Source organism: Carcharodon carcharias, chromosome 36 (genome assembly GCF_017639515.1).
Source record: "Carcharodon carcharias isolate sCarCar2 chromosome 36, sCarCar2.pri, whole genome shotgun sequence".
NCBI classification, from domain to species: Eukaryota; Metazoa; Chordata; class Chondrichthyes; order Lamniformes; family Lamnidae; genus Carcharodon; species Carcharodon carcharias.
Window position 1 is genome coordinate 8,639,336 of NC_054502.1, and position 8,426 is coordinate 8,647,761.

An 8,426-nucleotide genomic window follows, 5' to 3' on the forward strand; every position below is an offset into this window, starting at 1 on the left:
GCGGGACTCGAATCCAGAACTTCTGGCTCAGAGGCAGGGACATTAACCATTGCATCACAGGATCTCCCTCAAAGAACGAGATAGGAATTTATAATGGGAAAAGTTGACACAAAAGATGTAAGATTAAGAAGTAAGAGGTTTCTTTTGGACCAAAGAGCATGCATGGAAATTTTATTCCCTCGGTAAAAACTGTATGTGTTTAACCCTCTTTGTTCACAGGTTATCCCAAAGGATGTTTTGTGAATTTCTATAACTCAACTGAACCAGCACAGGAAATGGCAAAGCAAGTGGTAAGACTTCAGATAAACTCTCCATCTCCCCTCTGCACAAATAAATATTCATACGTTTATCACGTAGTTTTCTATTTACATGCTTTGACCCTGACACGAGAGAGTAATGAGGGAGATTAGGATAGCTTCCTTTACACAGAGGGTTGTTAGAACATGGAATGGTTTGCCACAGGGAAGTGGCTGAGGCAGAGGTAACTGCACCTGTTCAGAGAATGTTGCATAGAAACCTGAAACAGTGGAAGATACAGGGCCATGGGAAGAGAGTGGAGCAGAGGGATTAGTTTGGGGATTGGTACAGGGCCATGGGAAGAGAGTGGAGCAGAGGGATTAGTTTGGGGATTGATACAGGGCTATGGGGAGAGAGCGGGGCAGTGGGATTAGTTTGGGATTGAAACAGGGCTATGGGGAGAGAGTGGAGCAGAGGGATTAGTTTGGGATTGATACAGGGCTATGGGGAGAGAGCGGGGCAGTCGGATTAGTTTGGGATTGAAACAGGGCTATGGGGAGAGAGTGGAGCAGAGGGATTAGTTTGGGTTTGATACAGGGCTATGGGGAGAGAGTGGAGCAGGGGGATTAGTTTGGGATTGAAACAGGGCTATGGGGAGAGAGTGGAGCAGAGGGATTAGTTTGGGGATTGATACAGGGCCATGGGGAGAGAGCGGGGCAGTGGGATTAGTTTGGGATTGATGCAGGTCCATGGGGAGCGAGTGGGACAGTGGGATTAGTTTGGGATTGATACAGGGCTATGGGGAGAGAGTGGGACAGCGGGATTAGTTTGGGATTGATACAGGGCTATGGGGAGAGAGCGGGACAGTGAGATTAGTTTGGGATTGATGCAGGGCCATGGGGAGAGAATGGGACAGTGGGATTTGTTTGGGATTGATACATGGCTATGGGGAAAACGCGGGGCAGGTGGGATTAGTCTGGGATTGATACAAGGCTCTATGGAAAGTGTGGGGCAGTGGGATTAGCTTTGGGATTGATATAGGGTTATGGAGAGGCTTCCATTGCCCTTGCATAGATTTATGTAATGTTCCCAGTAATGATACAGTTTTCTTTTACAGTTGAAGGAATGTCGCAAATCAGGTAAATATTAACCTGATTTCAATTTAGTTCAAACCACCATGCTAGCCTGTATCTAACCCCTCGCTGTACCCGTCCTGGGAGTGTTTGATGGGGACAGTGTAGAGGGAGCTTTACTCTGTATCTAACCCCGTGCTGTACCTGTCCTGGGAGTGTTTGATGGGGACAGTGTAGAGGGAGCTTTACTCTGTATCTAACCCCGTGCTGTACCTGTCCTGGGAGTGTTTGATGGGGACAGTGTAGAGGGAGCTTTACTCTGTATCTAACCCCGTGCTGTACCTGTCCTGGGAGTGTTGGATGGGGACAGTGTAGAGGGAGCTTTACTCTGTATCTAACCCTGTGCTGTACCTGTCCTGGGAGTATTTGATGGGGACAATGTAGAGGGAGCTTTACTCTGTATCTAACCCCGTGCTGTACCTGCCCCAGGAGTGTTTGATGGGGACAGTGTAGCAGGTACTTCCCAGTTCTGTCTAATATGTCAATCTCACTCGATTCCGGGCAGATGGTGTAACTCCCTGTTCGCTCACAGAGAGTAGCCTTGCTCAGGACTGTGCAAGTTGGACGATTTTACAGGAGGCAATCCTGCTGGTTCGTTGAGACATCCACTTCTTTCTTCCAGATCTCGGGACTGCTGACGGATTTGCGGACTTCCTCAGAAGGTAATAACCTCCCGTGGAACCATTGTGTGTAAACATTGCGAAAACCTACATCACCTTCGGACAGAACCCCGGAGGCTTGCTGTGCCCACATTGCTGTCTCATTCCCTACATTACAACAGCGAGCACGCTTCAAATCAAGTACTTCATTGCTATGAAGATCCTGAGGACGTGACGGGTGCTATAGAAATGCAGGCTCTTTCTTAAAGTGATAGCATCGGATGGGCGGGAGGCTACTGAAGCTGCTGATGATTAATTGTGCGATCGGACTCTAACTTTCTGCTCTCATTTCCCACCTCCCCCAGAATTACCCAGCACCACAACAACTTGATGGATGCCTATAAAAGGAATGCTTCCTCTGACGTGGAAAGACCCAAGCCTACCAGGTTTCCACAGGTACAGTGTTTCCATTGAGTAAACCCTCCGCAAACCGCTCCCGACTGCCCTGTCGCTCGGTGGTTACCGGTACCTCGGCGAGGTCTGCTGAGCTGTCAGTACCATCCGCACCCCAGTCTGTGCTGCAATACCTGACTTCAGCAGCGGGCTCAGGATAGGGTTGGTGGCTGCTCAACTTAAAATCAGCCCCTCCTTCTCTGGATGAGGGAAGGGTGGGTGGGGCGGTGGGGGAGGGGGTGTGGTTGGTCTATCAGCCAGGATGGGCTCCAAACCACCCCCCCCCACCCTCACCAGCGGGAAAGGTGAGTTTGATTGTGAAGGACACCATGGTTTGACCTGCTGCCACTCACTCGTAGGCGAGGTGGAGGCTTGAAGGCCAGAAACCGAACCCCGCAGCGAGCTGGTGGGTGGAGTTGGGAGGTGTCAACATAGATGGTGTGAATCTAGAGAGAAGGAAAGGACCAGCACAAAATGGATTATGGGCACAACACATTCTGAGGAGACCAGTGTCCGGCATGCCTGCTGCTTGGTCTGACCTTGACTGCAAGTGAGAAGCTGTTTTAGATCCAGAGGCTTGGCTGTGACCTATGGCTTAGTGGGTAGTACTGAGGGAGTGCTGCCCTGTCAGAGCGTCAATACTGAGGCAGCGCCGCACTATCAGAGAGTCAGTACTGAGGGAGCGCTGCACTGTCGGAGGGTCGGTACTGAGGGAGTGCCGCACTGTCGGAGGGTCAGCACTGAGGGAGCGCCGCACTGTCGGAGGGTCAGTACTGAAGGAGTGACGCACTGTCGGATGGTCAGTACTGAGGGAGCGCCGCACTGTCGGAGGGTCAGTACTGAGGGATAGCCGCACTGTCGGGGGGTCAGCACTGAGGGAGTGCCGCACTGTCGGAGGGTCAGTACTGAGGGAGTGCCGCACTGTCGGAGGGTCAGTACTGAGGGAGTGCCGCACTGTCGGAGGGTCAGTACTGCGGGAGTGCCGCACTGTCGGAGGGTCAGCACTGAGGGAGTGCCGCACTGTTGGAGGGTCAGTACTGCGGGAGTGCTGCACTGTCGGAGGGTCAGTACTGAGGGAGCGCCGCACTGTCGGAGGGTCAGTACTGAGGGAGCACTCACTGTCGGAGGGTCAGTACCGAGGGAGCGCCGCACTGTCAGAGGGTCAGTACTGAGGGATCGCCGCACTGTCAGAGGATCAGTACTGAGGGATCGCCGCACTCTTGGAGGGTCAATACTGAGGGAGCACCGCACTGTCCGAGGGTCCGAACTGAGGGAGCGCCGCACTGTCGGAGGATCAGTACTGAGGGTGCGCCGCACTGTCGGAGGGTCAGTACTGAGGGAGCGCCGCACTGTTGGAGGGTCAGTACTGAGGGAGCGCCGCACTGTCGGAGGGTCAGTACTGAGGGATCGCCGCACTCTCGGAGGGTCAGTACTGAGGGAGCACCGCACTGTCCGAGGGTCCGAACTGAGGGAGCGCCGCACTGTCGGAGGATCAGTACTGAGGGTGCGCCGCACTGTCGGAGGGTCAGTACTGAGGGTGCGCCGCACTGTCGGAGGGTCAGTACTGAGGGAGCGCCGCACTGTCGGAGGGTCAGTACTGAGGGAGCGCCGCACTGTCGGGGGGTCAGTACTGAGGGAGCGCCGCACTGTCGGGGGGTCAGTACTGAGGGAGGGCCTCACTGTCGGAGGGTCAGTACTGAGGGAGCGCCGCACTGTTGGAGGGTCAGTACTGAGGGAGGGCCTCACTGTCGGAGGGTCAGTACTGAGGTAGCGCCGCACTGTCGGAGGGTCAGTACTGAGGGAGTGCCGCACTGTCGGAGGGTCAGTACTGAGGGCGTGCTGCACTGTCGGAGGGCCAGCACTGAGGGAGCGCCGCACTGTCGGAGGGTCAGTACTGAGGGAGCGCCGCACTGTCGGAGGGTCAGTACTGAGGGAGCGCTGCACAGTCGGAGGGTCAGTACTGAGGGAGCGCCGCACAGTCGGAGGGTCAGTACTGCGGGAGTGCTGCACTGTCGGAGGGTCAGTACTGCGGGAGTGCTGCACTGTCGGAGGGTCAGTACTGAGGGAGCGCCGCACTGTCAGAGGGTCAGTACTGAGGGAGCGCCACACAGTCGGAGGGTCAGTACTGAGGGATCGCCGCACTGTCAGAGGATCAGTACTGAGGGAGCGCCGCACTCTCGGAGTGTCAGTACTGAGGGAGCACCGCACTGTCCGAGGGTCCGAAATGAGGGAGCGCGGCACTATCGGAGGGTCAGTACTGAGGGTGTGCCGCACTGTTGGAGGGTCAGTACTGAGGGAGCGCTGCACTGTTGGAGGGTCAGTACTGAGGGAGTCCCGCACTGTCGGAGGGTCAGTACTGAGGGAGCGCCGCACTGTCGGAGGGTCAGTACTGAGGGAGCGCCGCACTGTCGGATGGTCAGTACTGAGGGAGTGCCGCACTGTCGGAGGGTCAGTACTGAGGTAGTGCCGCACTATCGGACGGTCAGTACTGAGGGAGTGCCGCACTGTCGGAGGGTCAGTACTGAGGGAGTGCCGCACTGTCGGAGGGTCAGTACTGAGGGAGCGCCGCACTGTCGGAGGGACAGTACTGAGGGAGCGCTGTCCCCCACCCCTCAAGGAATTTTTATTTTGAAACCTGCAATGTGAAGATCCAGACTGGGACAAGGACTCTTCCTCTTCAGGAGCTTCCTCCAGAGGGGACGGACTGAGACCTTCTCCAAGTCCGCACCCCATGGGCCCCATATGAGCCTGTGTCTGTTTCTTACCCCGAGATTTAATTTCCTCTTCAGGACCCTGGTTTTCGGTGGCTCCGGTTAACCAGTTCCTGTCTGGCTGCGGTCCTGCAGTTTCAACAAGATAATCCTGGGTTTAAAGCCTTGCAATCTAAAACATACATGTTAGTCTCTGGTGTGTGAGGAACGGGCGCCCCACAAGAGAAAGTGAAAAGTCCTAATGTGAAGCTGTCTAAAGTCTTGTTATGATTCAGGGATAATACGTGTGTTTTAGGCTGTGCGATCATCCTGACCATGAAACGGGATTCCCATTGGTCATTTTCTATTCATTTTACAGAGGTTCTGGGTTTAGATTTCTTCCTGTCTCTCTCCAGCTTTGTTTCTTTGTTTATTTCTTCGCTTTGCGCTATTGAATTCTTGAAGAAATAATGGAAAGTGGATGGAAAGCCTGTTTATGAGATAAACCCACAGCAGGGGAAGTGAGCTGCAGAAGGGGCAGGGAAAGACTTTACACATGGGGAGGTGGGGGGGGTTGGGGGGGGTGGGTGTTGTGGGGATGCAAGAGTTTGAGAAGGTAGGAATCACAGAGGGGGCTGTTGAAGGGGGAGATTAAACAGAGGGGGTGGGAGGCTGCTGTTGATTTCGGAGGGGGGTAATTAGAATGAACATGGGGACAGGGTGCTTGTACGTGTTTGAAATGGTGAGGGTTCGCAGCTGCATGTTTTAAATGCTGACTGTAAATGATTGAATAGCTGACTGATGATATACAGAAGTCCAGGGTGGGTTGGGAGGTGGGAGGGTGGTACTGGAAGGAGTGCAGGGACTGTTTTGATGGTGGGTTGGGTATTATATGGGGGCTTGAGAGAGAATGTTGGGAGTGGGCAAATGCCGGGTTAAAAATGGCACGTGGAACTTGTCCACCACAAAAGAAATGGCAGCGATAAGATGATGCGGAGATGGAATAATCACCTGGTGATAATCGCAGGGAGGTAAAGAATGGGGGCCGGATAGTTGCAGGAGGAAAAAACAGCCAACTATTAAACAGGTCAGTTTTTTCTCATGTATTGTAGAACATGCTTAACTGTCCCTCTAGACGGAGAAAAGGCAGTTGATATAGTGCCCTATGTTAGTATTTGCACATTGCTTTAAAAGGAAAGAAACTGCCTTCCTCGAAGGCTGGCTGCAATTTGGGCAATCACCATCAGGGGCGCTGTTGCCTCAACATAAGACACTGGTTCAGCCTCAGCTGGAGTATTGTGTCCCGTTCTGGGCACCACATTATAGGAAGGACGTGATCCCATTGGAGAAGGTGCGGGGGAGGTTTGCCAGAGTGATTCCAGGGATGAGGCACTTGAGTTATGAGGATGGTTTGGAGAGGTTGGGACTGTTCTTCTGGAGAGGAGAGGGTGAAGAGGAGATTTGATTGAGGTGTTCAAAATCATGAGGGGGCTCGATAGAGTAAATAGGGAGAAACTCAGCGAGGGAACGAGAGGGCACAGATTTAAAGTGACTTGCAAAAGAAGTAAATGTGATGTGAGAAAAAACCTTTTCACACAGCGATTGGTTCGAGCCGGGAATGCACTGCCTGGAAGTGTGGTGGAGGCAGGTTCAACTGAGGCATTCAAGAGGGCAATAGATGATTATTTATATAGAAACAATGTGCAGGGTTACAGGGAAAAGGCGGCAGAGTGGCACCAAGTTACAATGCTCAGAGAGCCGGCGCAGACATGATGGGCCAAATGGCCTCCTTCTGCACCGTAACAATTCTGTGAATTCTGTCAGTACTGAGGGAGTGCCGCAGTGTTGGAGGAACAGCACCGAGGGAGTGCTGCAGTGTTGGAGGGTCATGCTGAGGGAGTGCTCACTGTCGGAGGAACAGCACTGAGGGAGCGCCGCACTGTCAGAGGGTCAGTACTGAGGAAATGCTGCAGTGTTGGAGGGTCAGTGCTGAGGGAGTGCGGTACTGTCAGAGGGTCGGTATGGAGGGAGTGCGACACTGTCGGAGGAACAGCACTGAGGGAGTGCCTCACTGTCAGAGGGTCAGTACTGAGGGAGTGACGCACTGTCGGATGGTCAGTACTGAGGGAGCGCCGCACTGTCGGAGGGTCAGTACTGAGGGATAGCCGCACTGTCGGGGGGTCAGCACTGAGGGAGTGCCGCACTGTCGGAGGGTCAGTACTGAGGGAGTGCCGCACTGTCGGAGGGTCAGTACTGAGGGAGTGCCGCACTGTCGGAGGGTCAGTACTGCGGGAGTGCCGCACTGTCGGAGGGTCAGCACTGAGGGAGTGCCGCACTGTTGGAGGGTCAGTACTGCGGGAGTGCTGCACTGTCGGAGGGTCAGTACTGAGGGAGCGCCGCACTGTCGGAGGGTCAGTACTGAGGGAGCACTCACTGTCGGAGGGTCAGTACCGAGGGAGCGCCGCACTGTCAGAGGGTCAGTACTGAGGGATCGCCGCACTGTCAGAGGATCAGTACTGAGGGATCGCCGCACTCTTGGAGGGTCAATACTGAGGGAGCACCGCACTGTCCGAGGGTCCGAACTGAGGGAGCGCCGCACTGTCGGAGGATCAGTACTGAGGGTGCGCCGCACTGTCGGAGGGTCAGTACTGAGGGAGCGCCGCACTGTTGGAGGGTCAGTACTGAGGGAGCGCCGCACTGTCGGAGGGTCAGTACTGAGGGATCGCCGCACTCTCGGAGGGTCAGTACTGAGGGAGCACCGCACTGTCCGAGGGTCCGAACTGAGGGAGCGCCGCACTGTCGGAGGATCAGTACTGAGGGTGCGCCGCACTGTCGGAGGGTCAGTACTGAGGGTGCGCCGCACTGTCGGAGGGTCAGTACTGAGGGAGCGCCGCACTGTCGGAGGGTCAGTACTGAGGGAGCGCCGCACTGTCGGGGGGTCAGTACTGAGGGAGCGCCGCACTGTCGGGGGGTCAGTACTGAGGGAGGGCCTCACTGTCGGAGGGTCAGTACTGAGGGAGCGCCGCACTGTTGGAGGGTCAGTACTGAGGGAGGGCCTCACTGTCGGAGGGTCAGTACTGAGGTAGCGCCGCACTGTCGGAGGGTCAGTACTGAGGGAGTGCCGCACTGTCGGAGGGTCAGTACTGAGGGCGTGCTGCACTGTCGGAGGGCCAGCACTGAGGGAGCGCCGCACTGTCGGAGGGTCAGTACTGAGGGAGCGCCGCACTGTCGGAGGGTCAGTACTGAGGGAGCGCTGCACAGTCGGAGGGTCAGTACTGAGGGAGCGCCGCACAGTCGGAGGGTCAGTACTGAGG

At 55.3% G+C, this 8,426-nt stretch overlaps 1 long non-coding RNA gene across 1 annotated transcript; it reads left to right on the forward strand.

Annotated features, from left to right (window-relative positions):
- Window positions 1-276: 276 nt before the first annotated feature.
- LOC121272885 lies at window positions 277-2,408 on the forward strand. Its single transcript, XR_005941918.1, has 4 exons — window positions 277-290; window positions 1,355-1,376; window positions 1,993-2,032; window positions 2,335-2,408. It is a non-coding gene; the product is annotated as an uncharacterized LOC121272885 (long non-coding RNA).
- The last annotated feature ends 6,018 nt before the right edge of the window (window positions 2,409-8,426 follow it).